We start from the raw sequence: 24023 nt of genomic DNA on the forward strand, positions 1-24023 counted from the left end.
GGTTTCCTCCGGGTGCTCCGGTTTCCCCCACAATCCAAAGACATGCGGTACAGGTAAATTGGGTAGGCTAAATTGTCCGTAGTGTATGTGTGTGAATGAGTGTGTATGGATGTTTCCCAGAGATAGGTTGCGGCTGGAAGAGCATCAGCTGCGTAAAACATATGTTGGATAAGTTGGCGGTTCATTCCGCTGTGGCAACCCCAGATTAATAAAGGGACTAAGTCGAGAAGAAAATGAATGAATGCAAAAAAGAAATTAATGTCAAAAATATGGTGTGAAATTTAAATAAAACACTACAAACTATATTCTTATTTAATTGTTTGCATATTATTTAAAAAAAGATAAACATTGACAGAATTGTAAAAAAAAAATAAACATTTAAAAATTCTCTATATGTAAATGCAATTTAAGAGCACCCTAAAAGAAGTAAATAGAAACCTTCAATTACGTTACTTGAAAATCTGGATAAAAATTATGAATAAATACATAAAGGAATAACTTAAACAGCAGGATCAACCTACATTCCAAATAGCAATTTAACAAACATTCTTAATTTATGTTAGTGCTGTTCATTTCAACACATTTTCACCAAAACACACCTGCCCTTTTCTTATTGTTATTTTTACGTATTCCTGTTAGGCTGCTCATTACCATAAATATTTAATACGTCAATCACATGGTGGTAAGTGAAAATGCTTTCAGGCATCAAGATGTGGTCAAGATGATCTGCTGAATGTCAAACCAAGCATTGGAATGAGGAAGAAATGGGATTTAAGTGGCTTAAAAAAAAACAGATTACTGAAATCTTTTTTTTTTTTTCACGCACAACCATCTTTAGATGACTGGGTCTAGCTGGAGCACTTTAAGCTTAGCTTTGCATAAATCATTGAATCAGATTAGACAATTAAAATCTCACTCAAAAAAAAACTAAATTGAGATAATTATATAAGTTATTACAAAAAAATAAATAAATCTGTATTTCAGAAACTGCAAATCTGTTTTTTTTTTGTTCTTTTCACGCACAACCATCTCTAGATCTCCAGATCTGATTGGAGCACTTTTTAGCTTAGCATAAATAATTTAATTGGATTAGACCATTAGCATCTTGTTCAAAAACAAAACAAAAGAAAACTTGGATAATTATCCAATTTATTAAAAAAATTATAATAATAAATCTGTATTTCAGAAACTGCAAATCTGTTTTTTTAAGTGCAACCATCTCCATATCTTCAGATCTGGCTAGAGCACTTTTAGCTTAGCTTAGCATAAATCATTGAATTGGATTAGACAATTAGCATCTTGTTCACAAACAAAACAAAACAAAATTTGATGACGCTTTATTTTGATGGTCCATTTGAGTATTAGTAAACTGTTGATACTGCTGCTAAACAGACATTTAACTGAGTACATGTCAATTTAGACTAACCCTAACCCCAACCTAACAGTCTACTTATAATCTAGAGAGAATTAGTTGGCATGTAGATGCAATGTAACTTAAATTCAATAAACGCACCATGAAAATAAAGTGCGACCCAATATTTAGATAATTATACTTTTTTTACAAAAATAATAATAAACACAACCATTTCTAGATATCCGGGTCTGCCTGGGGCACTTTTAGCTTAGCTTAGCATAAATCATTGAATTGGATTAGACCATTAGCATCTTGGTTAAAAACAAAACAAATAAAAGTTTAGATAATTATACAATTTATTACAAAATAATTCATCTGTATTTCAGAAACTGCAAATCAGATTTTTTCTTTTCATGTACAACTATCTCTAGATGTTTAAATCTGGCTAGAGCACTTTTAGCTTAGCTTATCATAAATCCTTGAATCTGATTAGACCATTAGCATCTTGTTCTAAAACAATTTTTTTTTGATAACTATACAATTTATTATAAAAAATAAATCTGTTCTTCAGAAACTGCTAATTTTTTTTTCTTTTCACGGACAACCATCTACTAGATATTTGGGTCTTTCTGGAGCACTTTTAGCTTAGCTTAGCATAAATCATTGAATCAGATTAGACCATTTGCATATCACTCAAAAACAAAACAAAATTTAGATGATTATGAATTGATCACAAGAAATGTAATCTGTATTTCAAAAACTGCAAATCTGTTTTTGTTTTTTTCATGCACAACCATCTCAAGTGTTTACAAATAAGAAGTCTTATATCTGGCAAAAATATATATATAAATAAATGAATTAGAAAAACTATTATATATATTGCTTCTGTGTATTTGTTCAATGTAAGTATATTGTGAGCTTTGACTCTAAACACAGACACACGCACACACACAAAACATCTTACGTCACTCTCTTCAAATGTGTTTTGCACATGTTGGTACTTTCACTTGTTTGTAACGAAACCATAATTGAATTCATCGTTCAAGATATGAGTTTCAGATTTATGCAAGTTATATCATGCCCTTCAGAAATCCTCAACAGCCGCACCCTTTCATTACTGCATTTGTGGGATCAAAATTTCAAGACACAGGACTAAAAAAAAACTAAACAAAAACAAAACACACTCATCAGAACAATGGCATTTTTAGCCAGTGAAGTAAGAAAGTCAATGTCCGGACATGCTGGTAGACAGTAGCCAATTTAACAGACGCATACACTCAAACACATGCTTTTTTTGATATCAAAGATTTGCCAGATAAACCGAGAGCTCTGTTTATGATGCAAAAATAGGCGGAAAAAAATGGATGGGTATCACTTTTCGGAGTGTGCTTGGGTTCATCCTTCAGAAATAGGTACAGAGAAAGCCTATACAGGGAAACATGATGGCACAGTGTTTTGGTGGCTCATATTTGTGGGTAGTCTCCCAGACAGTGGCACTGCTGGTTTGGCATAATTGCCCCCTTCGGCCCGAGCAATGACTACTGTGACCCCGCTGTGGGCACTAACTGGTCTTGCAAGCCTGAATGATTTTAGAGTAAGATTATACTAATAAATGAAAAAGACACATAGATCAGGGCTGTGACAAACCCTCAGAAATAACAAACAACAATCATTCACAGTCCTGGTTCTGTTCAAAAGCTTTGCCAAGATGGCAGAAATGTGAGAGCACTTAGGATGTAATTATACATTTCAAACAGACACAAGCCCTCTTCATTTCAGTTTTTCCTGGAGCTTTTTTTTTTTTCATCGAACTGAGGTCAAGTGAGGATAGATCTGCCTCTTTAAGAGGAGTTTTATTCCTGTAACAAATCTCATATCGCTATAGTCTTTTATGCAGCAACAAATCAAGATGTTCTGTGTGTATTTTGTGTGTTTAAATGAATCTTTTTTGGAAACTACTAGAGCAGGGGGGAGGGGTTATATGTTATATATGTTATATGTTAATAAATAAAGGTTTAAATGAGCATTTCATACAAAACATTTTAGAGAAAATGTCAGACAGGTGGGCCTTCAAAAATTGTTTAGAGAAAATGAAAAAGGTTGAGAACTTTATATATAGTTGAGAAATATATATATAGTTGTGTTCTATTATTTTCTACTATCAGCATTTTATAAAAAACATATAATTTTATTTAAGTTAAATTTTTATATAAAACTAAAACGATATAATATATATCATTAATTAAAACTATATATATATATATATATATATATTAGTGCTGGGCCGTTATCGGCATTAACGTGCTGCGTTAACGCGAGACTCTTATCGCGCGATAAAAAAATATATCACCGTTAATCTATTCTCAAAGTTGGGTTGAGAGCTGGGTCTATTCTACGCAAGCTTTGATGACTTTTACTTTGATATTTTAGCGAGGATGTATATCTGACTGGTGAGCTGTCTGACAAAAAAGTGCCTATCTGAATCAAATCAGCAGGATGCCTGACTTTAACTGCAGTTCGGCAGTTTCACTTTAACTCATGAACATTTCATTCATACGGCGTGACAAACTGGGGTATTAGACGCAAATAAGGAGCAAGGACTGGCGAGAGTGTTATAGAATGTAATAACGCTCGCCAAACGTAAATAAAAAAACTTCCGCATTTCATGGTGTGTGTGTGTGTGTGTGTGTTTTATGTGTGGTCCTTTACTGACAGCCGCGTGTGTGGATCTTGTCGGATAATATGGCGAAAAGTCCTACATGACAGTAATAGTTTGATTGCAGTGTTTACTTCAATAATGCCACTAATATATGCATAGTCAGTCCACATGTCTTAATTCCATTTCCGTTTAGTTCAGTTATGACTTTAGTCGCATTAAGGTAATCAAAAATCATTGTTTACATGGTAGACTCTTAATCAGAGTATTGTTTTAATCATATTAAAATCATATTAGAGTATTGTTGCCCATCTAAACATACTCATTGTTTGACACGCCGTCAGGGCTCTTGGCATTGAGAAGCAGCATTTTCTGTATGTACGTACATCATAAGCATGAAAATAAGTATGAAATCGCTGTTTGGAGCTTATGCAGGCCTACAGTTCAACATTCATGTTTAACTGAATAAACTGTTAGTACACACAAGTACATCTTATTGAACATCATTTATTTTTCTCGAGCAGTTTGTGAGGCATTTTGGAAACAGGAGATGAGCCCCTGGTCTAATGCGCCGCCTGGCTTGAGAAACCCATTCTCAAAGATTTATTATTTGGGTAGCACACATATTCTGAATGCCTTCGGCAGAAGCCATTTCAATCTAGATTAAAAAAAATAACCAATGCCCACCTATAATATATATATATATATATATATATATATATATATATATATATATATATATATATATATATATATATATATATATTAAAAAACATACACAGATTCAAAGAGAACCACAGGTCAACAGGGAGATTGCAAAAGACCAGCTTCTGCTTTAAACTGGACTGAATATCTACTATTAAATATCTACCATTCAAAAATATACAGACAAATCTAAAATACAGTAAAACACTCTAAACCTGCAGATATGCGTTGATCTGATGGCGGTTGAGTTTGCAGCTGGATATTATTGATATTATTGGGAGATCGTTGACAGAAACAGTGAACAGCTCTGTCAGAGCGCGTCTGAAGCTCATATGCAAGTTTATTTTACATTATTTGGCATTAAAACTCAACTGTTTAACTCTAGGTGACCTGCAAATGAGCCTATTTCCTCCCAAAAAAGTAAAGTGTTAAGCTGCAGTCCCATTGCACTTTTCTCCCCATAGACTTCCATTCATATGCGTGTGGATGCAACAGACTGGAAACGCAAGCTCGTTTGACAAGTTTTGCAGTTCGCTGCATTAGAAAGTTCAAGCTTGGTGAACGCTAACCTTTGAAATCGCATCATGTGACTGCTTGAGACCAATCGAAGACCAAAACATGAGCACCTCTCTGTGCAGAAATTTAAAATATGGACCAATCTCTTTTTTTAAATGTCAAATCATCTTGTTTAATCCTGCCCCTTTTCGCAGTGCTGTACGGCAGAATTTTGCATGCTCAAACTCTAGTGTGACCGCAGCATTACTTTATGTGTGAGGTTTGAAGTTATGTGAAGAAAATGGCAAGGCACAGTAATGCGAAAGAGGACGAATGGGGCTGAATTATGCATTATGAGTTATTAAACGAAATGAATGTGCTGTTAATTAATGTATGGATGAATCACCTGCAATGCCGCTGGGTAAAGACATGGGGCCTTCTGTCACCTAACTCAGCATGCTTCGCCGTATATCACGCCATCCGCAGTCTCTTTTCTCTCCTTCTCTTTTATGCAGTATGCATTACAGAACATGAATTATAGAAAAAGCAATGCATAATGTCAATATATCATTATTTTTCTGCACTGCCACAGGTGAGGCTATGAAATTTTAGGGGAACAAAACTATCACGTTAAAAAACATCTTATTACAAGATAAATTATTGTCTTTGGATATTTTATATATTTATAAGTGATTTATATACTGTTTTTTTCACTTCTAAATCGAAATTTAAATATGTGATTGTAAAGAAAAGCACTATTAACCTGATCAAGGCAAGTTGTTTAGTAATATATGAAGAATTTAATGATTTATTTATACCAAAAAGCACCTGTTTGGGTGTTTATTGGGTGTTTTTGAAAAATTTGTAAAAAAATACAACAAAATAAAATACATACATAAATTAGAACATAATTAGCCAAGTAAAGCCTGCTTCACAGTAAAATATATGTAATTCTACAAGATAATATTGTGAGATCACAGTAATAGATTTTACTATCTACTGTGAAGTTACACTATTTGGCTGTAATTTCATAGTACTTTAATGTAACAAAATCACAATAAATTACTGTGAACTTACGGTAATTTGCTGTGAATTTACATACAGTATTTTACTGTGAAAGTAATGCAATTATTAGCCAGTAATATACTGTGAATTTAAGGTCAACTTTTTTACAGTGTGTTTTTAATTGGTTTTATTGCCATTGACAAATTATTCTGTAAGTCCATTGAATCTCACAAAAAGTATTACATCATCTGAATTGTTTTCACCTGCTGTTTTGTGAATACTTTGAATTGACATATTTGTCACACATATTAGTAAAGTGTGTGATTTAAGATACAGTGGAATAAATAAGTATTGAACACATGAAGAAAGGGATGTGTAGAAAGGCAGTGAAAGCCAGACTGCAGATGAACTCTTTCAGTAGTTTATCAGCAATCCTCTGCCCTTCATCATTCTAAATTAATATTATAGCTGCTTCAGTCCAACATCTACATTATCAGAATGATGAAGATAAAACCAGAGTGGACATTTCAGCAAGACAGTGATCCAAAACACATCCAAGGAAACTCTCAAATGCTTTCAGAGAAACAAAATCAAGCTGTAGAATGGCCCAGCCAATCACCTGTCTTAAATCCAATAGAAAATACAAAATAAAGCTCAGATTTGATAGACGAGACCCACAGAACCATCAAGACTTTTACACTTTTACACACTTTTAAAATAAAAAAATCACACCTGAGAAATTCATGTGACTTCATTTTCCAAATGAGAGGCCCTTTAAGCTGCCATCACACTTTTTTTTAAAGTATTAGATACATTTCAATAGTTCAGTACTTTCACCTTGTGTCATTCCATTGTTTATACACACTATTTTTTTCAGTTTTTCTTTTTTTGTTTTGTTATATTTTTATGTTTGTATTGTTTGGGTTTTAACCAAAATCTGGTTTATATATTTAATGTGCAATATTTTCCCAGAAAAAAAAACATAGTTAGACTTTATTTTGATGGTCCATTTGAGTATTAGTAGACTGCCTGCTTAATATCTGTTGATTTAACAGACATTTAACTGACTATAAGAAACTTTTCAAGTACATGTCAACTTACACTAACCCTAACCCCAACCCTAACCCCAACCAAACAGTCTACTTATAATCTAATGAGAATTAGTCAGCATGTAGAAGCAATGTCACTTAAATTTAACAAATGCACCATCAAAATAAAGTGTGACCAAAAACATGACGTTAAATTTTTTCCACCACTGTAAATTTAGCCAGTTTTTTTTTCATTCCTAAGTGATTCAGCACAAATTATCTGAGTACATTATTTATAGAATTGTATATCATTTGTTTAAAATAAGACAGTCTATTGTTCGTTTCTGAAAGATTTAATGTTTATAACTTGTAACTTGCCTCATTCCTGAATGAATCAGAGTTTCTGAACAAATTGTTGAGCTAATAAATCAGTGACTCATTCAAATATGCTCTGCTTCTGAATGATTCAGTGTTTTTGAACAAATCGGTTGAGAGAACAATTCAACTGTGCATAAGCTTTTTCAGTGAATTGTAAAATACTGTGATTTCAAACATTCAACCAAGTGTTGTGCTCCACATTTATTATTATTATTATTATTATTATTATTATTATTATTATTATTATTATTATTAAATACTATTAAAATTCAATAAATCATGCTGTTTCTGAATAAAGCTGCAATTTTTAACAATCAGCAGAGACACACGGCATAATGATGTAACCTGCAGAAAGAGTAGCTAAAAAATCTTCACCAATAATACACAACTATTAATACACAAGCAGAGTTGATACATACCATACTATCATACTATCACTATAGTGAAAAATCTCAGTATCATTGAAAGACAGCTCAACCAATCCAACTCAAGGACCAAACTACAATGTAAAGAGTAAATTATATGCCAGGGGTTTGTTCGTAAATATAACATTTGCCTTAGCAAGCACCGCTGATAATAATACTTTACCAAATGTGTGGCATATAATTAAAAAAAAGTAGGCAGGTCATCATAGAAATCGAAATTTAATGGGTTTGGTGAGTATAGACTATGCACTGTCACTACATCTAATTAATGAATCAGAATAAAGTAGTTCATAAACCCCCATATTAATTTCTATCCTATTCAAGTACATCATCTGGAGAAAAAATGAGCACACTCCCTTTCATGCATTATTAGTGTTAATATCAGTGGCACAGCTGACTTTGCAGACTGAGTCTGTTTAACTGCTGTTGGAGATATAACCTGAAAAGGCATTATGCGGTTAAAGTCATATGAGGTGTTTAGCTATTAAGATGGTCATTAATACATAATGTTGTCTCTGGTCATAAACGACTGCTCTCATTCCTGCCCTCTCAGCCTCTGGCCTTAAATATTAATGCCCTACATATGCTGCTTGCCATGTGGAGCATTATTAGCTTTATATTGAAGGAACAAAGGTTGAGCCTGAGAGAGCGGCATTGGGCATATAATACTCATGGATGAAGGGGTTTTGTTTTACAATGCATGAAATCTGTGGCTATGCTTCATTCCGTTGAACAGAAAGTGTGGTTCTGCACAATAACCACTATGCAGTTTCCCATACTGAAGGCTCTGGTCAGTAATCATCATTTCAAATAGCTTGGGATGCCATATTTGCTTTTGCCTTACTCTTAAAGCAACAACGGCTGATTTTACAAGTTAACCAGTTGACCATTTTTGAATCCATTCAGGCGATTTCTTGTTCTGGCAGTGTTACTTTTAGCTTAGCTTAGCATAAATTGGGTTTTCTGATGGAACGCAAAGTTTCTTGACTATTACGCCAGAATGAGAGTATAGTTTCTAGCAATATTGTCCTAGAAAACAGTTATTTTTCATTTTCTGACAGTGTTTCTTGATATATGTACTGAGGGCTAAAGCTTTAAATAGGCATAATTTCAAAAATCGTTTTTTGGAAACAACATGCTAATGTATTAATCTGATTGAAATCATTATGCTGAGATAAGCTAAAAATGACACTGCCAAATGGTAAAAAGGGAAAAAAAAACTCAAATATTAAACTTTAGGGGAATTGTTTAAAAAAAGGGATCCTTTAAAGTTGAGTTTTCTGATGGAATGCAAAGTTTCTTGACTATTACACCAGAATGAGAGTATAGTTCCTCCATCAGAAAACCCAACTTAACTTTTTTTGGAAAATATGTTCATTTACCAATTTCCTAAAGTTAGACATTTGAGTTTTACCCTTTCTACCATCTCTGGGTCTGGCGGGAGCACTTTTAGCTTAGCTTAGCTTAGCATAATGATTTAAATCAGATTAAACCATTAGCATTTTGTTTACAAAAAGAAGTTTTGATAATCTGCCTATTCAGAACTTTAGCCCTCTGTATGTACATCATGAAATACAGATAGAAAATTAAAAATAACTGTTTTCTAGGACAATATTGCTAGAAACTATACTCTCATTCTGGCGTAATAGTCAAGAAACTTTGCGTTCCATCAGAAAACTCAACTTTAAAGGATCACTTCACGTTTTATTTTTTTAAACATGCTAATTTAACAATTCCCCTAGAGTTAAATATTAGATTTTTTTTTCATTTTTACCATCTGGCAGTGTCATTTTTACCTTAATTTAGCTTAGCATAATGATTTGAATCAGTTTAAACCATTAGCATTTTGTTTCCAAAAAGCAGTTTTAATAATCTGCCTATTAAAGCTTTAGCCCTCTGTACATACATTAGGAAACACTGTCAGAAAATGAAAAATAACTATTTTCTAGGACAATATTGCTAGGACCTATACTCTCATTCTGGCATAATAGTCAAGAAACTTTGCGTTCCATCAGAAAACCCAACTTTAAAGGATTTTTTTTTTTTTTTTTTAATATGCTCATTTAACAATTCCCCTAGATAAAAAAAAAAAAAGAAGCTTTTTTTATTTTTACCACCTGGCAGTGTCACTTTTAGCTTAGCTTAGCATAATGATTTGAATAAGATTAGACCATTAGCATTTTGTTTCCAAGTTTTGATAATCTGGCTATTTTAAGCTTTAGCCCTCTGTACATACATCATGAATTATCGACAAAATCCACCTGAACCAGGCTCCTCCATGTAAAGATTTACATTCATTAGCAAATTTAGTTTAATTTGAAGTACGATAATTGTTTATTTTCCCATTAATTTGCATATTGATAAAACCTAATTGATAACAGAAGATGTAGCATGGTGGCTCAGTAGTTTGCAGTAGTTCGTGAAAACAGAAGTTAAATTCTTGAAAGCTTTTATAAGCCTTGTATATAAACCCTTTAATATTTCTTGTTATACCTGTTGTTTTTCAAATGTTCCTCCATATTTAGTTCACTAATTAAAGCCTTTGTCCACCCTGTCATGCCAAAGTCCACCCTGTCTTGTTTTCCACTGTCATGTTCAACTTTTATGAAAATAAACTAATTATTTATAACATCAGCAAAACATCTTGTGTGATTTCTTAATTAACTGATAAGGGCCAGTGATATTGTCTGAAAGTTTGACAAAATATTTTAGATCTGGGGATTTATTTTTAAATAAAAGTGCTACGATTGCATATTTTAGTGGAAAATAAAAGTTTTGTCCATTATTTCATTATTATAAATAGACTTTTTCCATAAAGTTGGGTTGGTAAAGGGACACATTACCTTTCTGAAACCATACATTTTATAATCACACTGCAATGACAATATATTTATACTACTTTGAATTTGTCCATGACAGGGTTGACACAATTTGAGGTTTGTTTACTGTTTTTCTGCTTGCAGTTTATTTATAAAACGTGCAGGAGCTTGACCAACATTCATTTCCTACAGCCTAAGGTCTAATTAATTCAATAACTTTGTGGTTTAATCAAAAATCCCAAACTTTTCTTTTTTTTTCATTGTGACATCTCAAAGGCACTTTATAGTGATAATGACCCAAAAAAGTGTTTTGATAGTTTTCCTACTCAAAGCTGTAGTCTGTAGTCATATTGTGTACTAAGACAGACATAAAAAAAGAAAAGTTATTATTTTCTAGGCAGATATAGCTAAGAATACTCTCACTCTGGTGCAATGATCAAGGAAATCTGATGCTGTACTATGGCTGCAGCATGCACAATGATGTTATGCAGACTCTGGTGGTGTAGGACTTGGTGATAGGGACTACGGCAACAATGTTCCTTGATTATTATGCCAGAATGACAGTAGTTACTAGTCATATTAGACAATACAGTGTTTGAGTTAAATACATTACTCTTGGTATCAAAAATGCAAGAACTTTGCCTATGGATAATATTCCTTTGAAAATATGCATCCAGTGATCCACTGTAAAAAAAAAATCCATAAAAATACAGGAAAAATTACCATTTCATTGTGAAGGAACTTTACGTATTTTCACTTTACAGCATTTTTACCCGTATTTTTGGTTACGCACTGCATTGCGGGAGCAAGAATCTTGGCGTGAACAGCGTGAGAAGCCGAGAAAACACACACATGGAGTCTTGCTTTTTGCTGTTCACAACATCACCACATTCCTCCAAAACTGAAGGAATTTTTGATTTATTCTCTTCTCTTTAATAATAATTGACTATAGTCTTGTTCCCTTAATCTAGCTATACCGTTTTTTCCATTCTGAAATATTTTACTTATGAGATAATTTTTATATTTTTATTGAAAATGTTTCAATTGACCTCACCATCATGGAGATAAGAGGCTGCTTTAGTCGGGCTCTTGAACCTTTACTCTTTTATCTTAATGTTTCTGGCTGTTATAACTGTGTTTCTGAAACTCATCAATTATAGCAAGAAAAGCAATGAGAAACTACACTGTATGAACAATATGTAAGTTCTAATATTTTAAGCCATAGAAAATAGTTTTATTTGATATTTTTTAGAATGTGTTACACCTTCCCATGGAGGTTCAACAAACAATTATCAAGGAATTAATAAGAAGTTAAAAATTAATTAGTTTTATCCACAAAACGTTGAGATCTCCAGCTGCACAGTAAGACACACAGACATAAAGAATCAGGATATGAACCTCAACCATGGTTGCTAAAAAAAGCTGCTTCATTCATTCATGCTGCAATGCATGCTGGGTGCCAGCATAGTACAAAAGTCCCAGCATGCATTGCAGCATGAATATATTATGCAGCTTAAAGGGCACCTAGGTTACCCCTTTTTTCAGATTTAATATAAGTCTTTTGTGTCCCCAGAATGTGTCTGTAAAGTTTGGGCTCAAAACAACCATCAGCGTATTTGTTACCCACATAGCAAAATATGTCTGGCCCAGCTCTGGCCCACACAATCAGCTTTTACTTGGCCCACATGCCGCAGTGAATTACGGTACATGACTGGACCAAGTCTGGCTTCCGGGCAAGGGCCAAACACGGACCATATCTGGGCCAGGTCTTAGCCAAGTTTATAACCCATAACTGGGCCTGAACTGGGCCAGTTATGGCACATGAATGGTCATTGTCTGGAAGCCAGACTTGGTCCAGTCATGTACCGTAATTCACTGCGGCATGTGGGCCAAGCAAAAGGCTGATTGTGTGGGCCAGAGCTGGGCCAGAGAAATTTTGCCTAGTGGGCCATAACTGGCCCTCAACCGGACCAGATCAAGATAATATTTGGAACCAAAACTGAGCCATAATTAAACCATGTTAAGACCAGTCTTTAACCAGAGTGCCCAAAAGTGAGCCACACCTAAGCCTAATCCACATAAACTAAACCTGCAGCCAAACTAAACCCTTCCCAGATCAAATCACAACAATGACTGTTCTGAACAATATTTATTATTTCACATTTAGGAAAACATAAGAGAAATCAGCATACTGTAAATCTTTAACATCAGAACACACAGCATTTTGCACTCTTTTTAGTTGCAAATCCCATATAAGCAAGTTCTTTAACCAGTTTTCTCCTGACTCTCTTTTCGCTTCTGTCTCTCTTTCCTGCCACCATCCCTATCCGGGGCCAGATATAGCCATCTTTTGATGGTTGAGTCAATGTCTTTTTCTGAGGCTTCAGATGTCAGGCGGTTTCGTCTCACAGCCGCTGAAACAGATATGTAAATGTTTAAAATTAGCTTTTTTTAAATCAACAGTTAATGTGGATATTGGATTTTAAAAAACAATTACATTAAAACAAAAAAAGGGTGGGGATTAGATTTCAATTTCTTGTCCAATTTCTGCATGCACATTTTTTTCACTCGCTACTCTGCCAGGAACTTCGCCGCTGGAGAACACCTTCAATAATAATCTAAACTTTTGTTTAGAGATGGACTGCAAATTGTGCTCAAAAGAGTGGCTACATGTGGTGAAGAACGATGGCAAAGCTAAGTGCAATTATTGTAATAAACTAGTAAGTTAGAAAGCAGAGTGTCGCGACCAACATGACAAAGTATCTGCAGTAGGCATGGGACGATAACTGTTTTTAAGTTATACAGTGGTTTGGAAAACTAAAGGTTTTAAAACTGCCAAAATTTTCTGCAATACCATTCCTAAGGTATGAATTGTTTTTGAAACTAATGAAGACGGCAGAAGTCAATGATTTATTTTAATTATTTAGCCTGACCTGTTTACTGCTCCAAAATTGTATAAATGTTTCTCAAGATATATTGTGTTCAAAGGGGTTAGTTTTGTTTTTTACCCAGACATTTAAAGAGATTATATTTTAGAGCAGTAATCACAATAATGTGATACAGTAAAATTTTTATTCAAGGTTATCATAACGCCAGAATCTTATACCGGCCCATGCCTAATCTGCGGTTGGTTACTTCACAAATATTGAATTAAAAAAAATGTTGTGTTGGTTCATTGTGCATCCCGCGGGTGCAACCAAGTTTTGCATTTAGTTGAACTTCTTGAGCGTGCTGAGCAGTTCGGTGTTAGTTTTATTTAAATATCTTGAGGTGGAACTAAACAGCGCATTTTCTCCGCCTTCTTCTATAAACACTTCTTGGTGTTTATAATGTAAAATCGCGATGATATTTAATTATTGATTGGTGGCCACAAATTTAGTTCTCATGAAAATAATACAATTAATCGTGCAGCCCTAAGTCAAACTGTTATTCTGTTTTTTTTTTTTTTTTTTATGTTACTGACAAGCACATTTTTTAAAAAACATTATTAGAAACATTAACTCTTGTATTTGTTGCTATTAGTTTTTCCTACTATGAAAGTCAAATACATGTTTTCTGCTTTTTTCAAAACATTTTATTTGGTGTTTAATAGAAAAAATAAAATCATAAAGATTTGGAACCATTTGAGGAGAGTAATTGTACACTAATTTAGTGTGAACTATCCCTTTAAATCTATTTCTCTAACCTGTTCACTCTTTTTACTTAACGTTAATAGTTCAGGCATGAAACAAACTTATCTAAAATTGCCTAATTATTCACATGCACATAAAAGTAGAGTGCTTTTTAATCCACGTAAGCACATAATGTATACAGCATACTCAAATTTGATATATCTTAGCTTTAATTAAGCATATTTCCTCATAATTTAGGCTTTGTTTTTGTTCATAATACAAATATAATACATGAAAGATCTCTTTCCAATGCATGCATGCATGCGTGCGTGCGTGCTGGAGAGGGGTGTGATTTTAGAATACATTTTGAATCATTCCAAGTGATCATTCTATCTTTGCTTGAAATGCCCTTCATCTCTCGCTTTATTACGTAAACAGCAACTTTGCAAGGGCTATGGGTTAACATCACAGCACGAAAATGGTCCAACTTTTAATGAGATAATCTCAGTAACGTTCGATAAGGATAAACAAAACGAATAAATATCCTTAAATTGTGTGATGCCGTCTTCTGTTAATTTACATATTATTTTGGAGTTTATTTATCATGATGTGCCACTTAACATGAGATAAATTAACTTTAGCTAACGTTAAAGAATATTTATCGAGCTTATGGGTATACACTGACAACCACACCGATGACATTTCAATTTCCTACGATGAAATTGATAACTGATCTGAAACAATATATTAGAAATCCAATTATTACTTACCAAAATGCCTTTGCTCCAGTTAACGTTAGTTCCACGACCGTTGGTGAAGTGCGTACAAGTGGCCGCCCGCCGCCGCCGTCCTCTTTAATAGATCCAAGAGTATTTTTCAAATTAGAAGTTTTGTTTCGTTATTTTTTAATCGTGGTTAAAATTAACCAAGCTAGCTAAATCAGCAGACTGATGTTACACACCGTTCACCGGAAGAAAATATATTTGAAAATTGAACAGAAAACCGAGAGTCACGACCAATGGTCACGACTGCAATATCCTATTGATAAACCCATAAAGCATTGCGCATTAGGCGCGCTACGGGCGCGATTTTTCTCAAAGCAACCTGATTGGTAGATTTGGATTTTTGAATTTTTTCTGGTGTTTGTGCATGAGACAAGCAGCACAAAAACAATTGACTTAACATTTTAACACTCCCGTCTGTATATTCTGGTATGTCATCATTGGTTAATAATAATATAATTAGCAAAATAATAATTTGAATAATAAAAAATATGTAATGTAGGGTAAATTTAGTTGCAACATACAAGAGAGAATAGATTAATTCAAATAATTCAATCTTGATTGTTTCCTAGATTAAAATGAAGGCATTAGAAGATGCAAGCGGAAGATGGAATGACTGTGTATTGAAACATTTTTTTACTCGAAAAAATATTTTTATGTATTTAAATGTGGTTCCAGAAAGGCCAAACTTATGTGGGCCACAGATCAGTTTTGAACATCTGGGCCAAATACTACATTTGACATCTGGCCCATGTCTTGTCTGCCGCCTTCAAGACGGTGCCACCTCTGCCAAACCTGGGCCATGTTTGGCCCACATGCTGTATGCCAGTGCCGGATGAATGCCTGATGTGCCAGATTTGTGCCAAATCTGGGCCAGAATTCTTTGCTACCTGGGTATAGCTGTCTGAAGTGTCTGTATTATAACCGGTAAAACTTGGTTGCTGTTTTTTTGTACTGGGCCTTTAAGGCTAGTCCTCCCCGCCCACAGTTCCCACGTGTCTGTCAGCAACATGCCTCAGTCGCCGCCCTCGGGTGCCTCAGGAGGCAGATCTCACGTCGCGTTAGTGAGAAATACTACAGTAAGAACTTTACCAATCAGTATTTGATGCAGATTTTTTTAGTTGCAACCATGAGTCACACACAAAGTCGTTACAAAGTTCACGCACACACACAGCAAGGACACACACACACACACACAGAGAGACACACACAGACAGTGTGCGCGTTTAGCTTCGCACTCTGTTTGCACGCATATTTGACAGGATACAGGTTAATCCTCACTGCTGTATGAATATCTGTTATTTTAATGTAAAAAATAAACCTGATATAACGTCCACAAACAGGGATTGAAGCATCTTCTTTTCTAATTGTTCTGACACGCGACTGTGCTGATGAAGTAAACCTAAGCTAAATCTCTGTAATTCATTACACACATGCTCTGTTTTAAAACATTTTAAACTTGTAAAACTCACTCTTGATCACATTTGATGATGATTGATGATCCTAGCGAACTGAACAGACCTTTTATTCCCAGTTGCTTTGCGCTCGTCCTGTCTTGTTGATATGATTATACACGTGACAACCGGGACATGTTAATACAGGCAGCTGTCAATCAATTCGGTGGGCGGGGGGACCACACTCCTATGTCAAGTTGTGGTCGATCTGAAAACTGCTCCAATTGGTCCACCGTTTTTATGTTGTTAAATTAGAAAAAAAAAGGACTGTGTGTGTTTATTTCACCCCAATATGACTGTCTATACACTACATCTACACACATGTCTATCCAAACAGCTTTACAAGTAGATTTTTCACCATAGGTGCCCTTTAAAGTTCTTACAATCTCATTCTTTTCCTTTATTTTATGTTGTTTTTGGGTGGTAATATTTCAGTAGACTCTTTTGGTTTGTTCTGGGTTGTTTTTTATTAATTTTTTTTTTTCTTTGTCACCATTGTTGAGATTCAAAGACTTATTATTGATGTCTGTGTGTTTTTTAAGTTCTGTCATAGATCAAACATTATGTGAATGGTGTTATTAGACCTGTAAGCAATCATTGGTTGCTGTAAGTCAAGTGGCTTTGTTAACATATGGTTTTCATTTCTCACTCATAACTAATAAGATATTCAATGAGCGCACAAGCAGGTGAGGGTGGTTTTGATATCATAGTTAATCCTATCAGACTTAATAATGTTTTTTTTCTTTTGACTTTTCATGCTATACAAATAGTGTGATTAACACAATTAACTATAGGAACCAAAATAACGACTAGTGTCAAAACAAATAGTTGAAGAGCCTGACTAAAGCAGGGGGGTTTCTCCTGAAGTCCACTATCATCTCCACTGTTTTTAGCGTGTTCAGCTCCAGGTTGTTGGTGCAGATACAACAACCTGGAGCTGAACACGCTAAAAACAGTGGAGATGATAGTGGACTTCAGGAGAAACCCCCTTGCACTCCCCCCACTCACCATCATGAACAGCACTGTGGCTGCAGTAGAGTCATTCAGGTTCCTGGGCACCACCATCTCTCAGGATCTGAAGTGGGACATTCATATAGACTCTATTGTGAAGAAAGCCCAGCAGAGACTGTACTTCCTTCGTCAGCTGAGGAAGTTCAACCTGCCACAGGAGCAACTCGTACAGTTCTACTCAGCTGTCATCCAATCCATCCTCTGCACTTCAATCACCATCTGGTTCGGCTCAGCTGCCAAACCCAACCTCCGTAGACTACAGCGAATAGTCCGGACTGCTGAACGAATCACTGGCACAACCCTTCCTACACTTCAAGAACTGTACTCTGGATGCCTCACACCAAGCACACTACCTGTTCGAACTGTTACCGTCTGGTCGGCGCTTTAGAGCACCAAGCACAAAAACAGCCAGACACAGGAAAAGTTTCTTTTCTCAGGCTGTCTACCTTATGAACAGTTAAATATTCCCCGACTGTGCAATAAATATGTGCAATACTTTCTCATACGCACTTGTACACAGCACCTTATATCAATATACAATGCAATACTTTCTACATTCGCACTTGTACACAGCACCTTATAACCTGTATATTTATAACAATCTGTACATACAACTCAACATCCAGGTTTCTTCACTAACCGCATCTGTTTAATGTTCATCATTTTTTAATATTATTATTTTATTTTTTCAGATTTATTTTGTGTTGTCACTTGTCACTTTATGTACACTGGAAGCTTCTGTAGCCAAAACAAATTCCTTGTGTGTGTGAAGCACACTTGGCAATAAAACTGATTCTGATTCTAAAGCAGATTCTGTCCTCCATCATGGTGACTTTAAATGAACAACAAAAATGTCATTAAGAGCTTTTGTTCATGTGACAGAAATAGTCAAAGGTCAGTAATAAGTGAAGCTCCTGATGTTTGTGTTGTTTAATGATCTCTGCTGAGATCTTGAGAAATCACATTTTTATTGAGTAATTTGTTTTATTTATATGAATTATTATTTTATTTTGAGTATTATTTTTAGTAGATTTCATCTTTGGTTTTGGCTGTAATTTGTGTTTTTCTTTCCTTCAGTGATTCTGCTGTTAACAGTTGTTCATCAATAATTCTCAACACTCCTTTAATTAGACACTTATATATCTCTTTAACTTCATCGCTGTCTGAGTGTTCAACCCTCTGTAGTGAGGACACTAGTGAGGATTTTGCTCTGGGATTTGAGGGGTTAAATGTGTTCGATGAAAAATACAGACTGTGGAATGTATTTTTACCAGAAAATTACCAGCACATTCTGTTTTTTACGGATTTTTTTTTTTTACAGTGTAGAGTATGTCCCTCTCAGAACTAGCATTCTGGTAGTAGCCACATTTGTTCACCAAAGCTTCAGTACCATCCTGTGAAGCAGATCCTTTTAGCATTGAGTAGTAAATGACCAGTGTGTATGCTTTGTTGGTCCTAAATGGAGCTCCACACAGTGGGGGAGAAATACATGAGTTCTGGCTATAGGGTAAGAACATGTGGGGGAAGATATGGGGCTCCCCAATTACTTTGTGGAGACTCCTCTGGTCATGGGAATGGTATAAATGGAAGCACAGCTGCCGGTGAGATCCTGGTATGGCATTCTGTTTCTTGTACTACTACAAAATGACCTGAGGGAAATTGGGACTATTCCTTTTTGTATTCACACTAGAATCCCAGTGGGTTTATGTACATGCATTAAGGAAACACTACTGGAATGTGTTGAGTTTTGTTTCTGGCTCTGAATTTAAATGGTGATATAGTTATTCTTGAACTTGTTTAAGTTTATAATAAAATACACATTTCAGCTTTGTTACAAATTCAGTACATTCCTATGTACTTCAAACACCAATTTTCTGTGTCCAAACTGGTCACTTACAGTCTAAGGCTCATTAGATTTGCTTAATATATGACAACAGATCATAAATAGTGTAATTGAATACACAATGCACAATGGTCATCTTGCAATTTTCCAAACTGCATGTAACATTGGCCTTGAATTCTTTACAAAAGACATCTTTTTTGATGGTTGGCAAATTCACCCAGGAATCCAGGCAGAGCAGAAAGAAGCCATCCCACATGCAGCCCACTCCCATGAACTCCCATTCTCTGCCAGCCAATCACAGAGACAATGACCTGCTTTAAGGCATGTGTGCCACTAATATCATTCTAAATGACACGTCATGTGAATATCAAGATATATTTAGAAGCTGCGTGAGTGTACAGAGAGCCCATATTTGGCAGAGCACCGAAGGCCCGGGTCTGAGTTTGTGTGTGGGAGAGAGGTCTCAAGTCTTTTCCCCAGGCCGAAATATCTGGGAAGGATTCCAGACAAGGAGATTGAGAGATGGAAGGAGAGGCCGGAGGAACCTGAGACCCTCTGTGGGAGCTTTGCATGTGGCAAGGCATATTCCCACACTATTCTTGGGGTCTGATCCCGGTGTTTACTCTTAACATCTACAAAAAAACACATACCGAGGTGCACTGTACATATGTGACCCCTCTGGTACAGCTTGCTCCACTCTGAGTGGGATTCAAACTGGTATTTCCTACATAAAAGGGGGCATCTTAATAAGAATTCTCAAAGCCATGGCCTCTAGTCTCAAGGCCAAGTGTGTGCGGTTTACTTCTTTTAGCTGATCTCTATTTTACTCACCCCCTAAAACTCTCTTTTATCTCACAGCACCAATGTAACCCCTCCAGTTTTACTTAAACCACTTCAAACTGCTGTTTTTGGATTGGGAGGTGTGCCCTCTGCAAGAACCATAAAGGACACGAGTTCTTACCATAATTTGTGTTAAGTTAGTGAGGTTACTTGTACAGTTCCTACTAGGTGGCCCCTGTTAAGGCTGATATACTTTTGTCTGCCCGACGAAACAGACAAGGCTTTTATACTTCACCATTGTGATATTCTTTAAAACGACACAAACTGACTGTAAAATCATACAGACAAACAGAGAAGTAGGAAGTTTCCAGAACTATATCATATCATTAATATTGTTCAAGATTTTTATGCTAATTATAAAGATTTTATAACCATTCAAGATGTGTTAAATCAAACTTGGTGCATCACGGGCTTTTGTTCATATCTTGGACAGTTCTGCCTATTATAGTTTATTAAAATACTAATGACAACAGGACATGGGTTGCTCTGTAAATATATATTTTATTATGGAAAGAATAATAAAAGAAAAAGTACATTTACTAAAAATGTAAAAAAAAAACTGATTTATTTATTTTTTTAGCCCACTCCACAGTTCACACATTATTGTCTGGCTAGGCTGTGTCCTCTAATATGCTAAAAAGGCAATAATGGTCCAACAATTCTGACCATTATCACCAATAAAGCTCAGAAAAACAGGGCATCAGGATATTGTAAACTGATCAAATATTATTTTCCAGTTATCAAAGAAATAACTTTGTTACTTCATTTTAGTTTTGTAATTATTTAAATGTTTTAAATTAAAAATTGTAATATATACATTAGTGTAAAAACTATGACTGGTGGAAAAACATATTCTGTAATTATGTTGGCTGGAGAAAGCTAACATACTGTTATACTGTTATACTGCTGTTATACAATTTGGTCAAAATGCGCCTTCTGCATTCAAGATTGTTGCTATATCTCTTCCTGCCAAGCAGACTTATCGTTTTTGAATAAAAAAAGTTAAATATTGCATTTGAATAATCCGGGCAAAAAAAAAAAAAATAGAAGCCCCAAATTTGGTCAAAAGCTTTCTCTGCATTAGATATTGTTGCTCTATCGTTTCAAGTTTATCAGACTTATAGTTTTTCAATAAATAATTTTTAAGTATTATTTTTCTCAAAATATGGCAACCCATAAACTCCATGACTTAAACTACATATTTTTACTGATATGCCAAGCCATTTTTGCATGTATCCCTTTCACACTTACTAAGCATTATATTTTCAATCACATATGGCGAGCCATTTTTACATAACGTCCAAGTTTTTTTTTGACTGTCATAGATACATAAGGGTTGATTTATAACACTTATATAGGCAAGAAGCTCAATTGTCCCCATAGCAATAAAACAGGCTAACCTAGCAACTATTTTAAAAAAGCAATATCTCTACATCAGAACATCGTATTGTATGTTGCTACGTAGCATTGTAGCAACTGCTTAGCAACCACCTAGCAATACCATAAACATTTTAGCAACTGCCTAGCAACCACTTAGCAACCGCTGTGCTTCCTGCCAATTGCCAGTTCTAGTGCAGTCACGTTGGCTTTCTCAAGCCAACATCAAAGTTCTTCAATGAACTTTAGGTTCTAGTTGTTTATTAAAACCACCTGGGTCTCCACTTTTGCCATGGCCTCACTTTTTGGTACCTTATACCTCAAGTTTTTCTAAACTTTTTAACAAAAACATTCTTCCGTTCCCACTGCTGTTGCAGTTTCTAGCTAAGAATTATTGGTCATCTGATTATCCCTATGATCACGCATGGATGGATTATAAAGATGTCTGTACCGGCGTACCTGTTTCAGACAAAATCTCTTCAAAGTGATTCATATTCAACTCAAATCAAATGCGGCGCCGTGTGAACTGTTCACTCGAGTCTCAAAAAAAATTTAAATCATGTCATGTGCACAAAAAGTCAACCTCCACAAACTCTGCGATGTCATCACAGTCGCCGTGCACACTCAAGCAAACTAGCGAACGAGTTGAGTATAAATCAGCCTTTAAACTCACCCACCTAAACATCATTTTCCCCCGGGTCACGACACCAACAAAACCCCTTGCAGTTCTATTTATAGCATCATAGCAAACACAATTCAAGCCAGCATTTCTAGCATGGGATATATGCACTCTAATGGCCAATTTATACTTCAGCATCAAGTGTAAGCAGTAGGTTTAGTGCTGCCTTCACACAGTCGCATACCCTTCGCAGTACCCTGACACTGGTCCTAAAGTGCACCTCTCAAAAATGTAACTACATGTCACGATGAAGTATAAATCAGGCTTAACAAGAAAGTTAAAGGCCACAACCTCTAATATCAGTCGCTAGTGCTCCTCTTGAGGCCAAACTAAAACAAACAAGACTTTCTCAAGAAGAGCAAATATTATAGGAAATATTGTGAAAATTTCCTTGTTCCTTTAAACTACACTTAATATTAAAATAACTAAACATTTCACAGGAGGGCTAATAATTTGGCCTTTATCTCTATTTTTTAGAAGTTATGGATTTGGATTTTCATCTACTTCAAGGTTTCTAACAATGATGTCAACAAGTTTCCAGTAAATGTACACTCAGTGCGCCACAACATTCAGACACACCGCCTAGTGAGCTGTTTCCTCTACCATTTGTCAAACACAGGTATATTTTTAGTGTCTGGTGCTCGGCAGTGAAAATTTCCAGGAATCCATCAGGCTATTGGCAGGAATCTGACTTCAATGTTTACGTTTCTGGGCATTTTTTTGACAACAAAGTGTGACAGCATTGGACTAGAGAGACCTTTTAGGATACCTAAACTCCAAAACCAGAAGTTGCCTTTCCCTGACCCCTATCATTCATGTTTTTTTTTTATCTCTAATGCATGTCCAAAAATTCCTTTAATCCTTGATCAGTGTGTGCGCAATCAATAATTCATTCTTGGCTTAATTTATATTTGCATAATAGATCATGATGACTGACGACACCTGTCTTAAATGGAATTTTGAAGTTTGCATGCTGTGAATATACAGAGATTTTTTTATGAAGATAATATTAAGTATTGATGCTCAAGTGTTTTGAACCCTCCTGTGGCTTTACCTGTTGACTTTGCAAGATCTTCTCATCAATCAATATGTGTTAATGAAATCTGTATAATCCGTGCAGAACAATCCACAACCTGCCCTAAAATGATGTTTAATCACTGTACTGATAACAAAAATCCCTAAAATCACCTAAAATACCTGCTATTAAGTACAACATAAAAGATGCATGAACATATGAATTATCCAGGTGTATATATATATATATATATATATATATATATATATATATATATATATATATATATATATATATATATATATATATATATATATATATATATATATATATATATATATATATATATATATATATATATATATATATTGCAACAACAGTAAAACATATACAGTAAAACAGAATTTTTTTCAGAAAACATATTTCTAAAGGTGTCCGGATGTTGGTATTAACCAAATAAATCCATATATGCAAAGAAAACAAAACTAACTAGTTTACAAATTAAGTTATACATAATAAAAATAAAACGATGCAGAGAAAAAGTAT

The sequence above is a fragment of the Danio aesculapii genome, chromosome 9 (genome assembly GCF_903798145.1).
Source record: "Danio aesculapii chromosome 9, fDanAes4.1, whole genome shotgun sequence".
Taxonomy (NCBI): domain Eukaryota; kingdom Metazoa; phylum Chordata; class Actinopteri; order Cypriniformes; family Danionidae; genus Danio; species Danio aesculapii.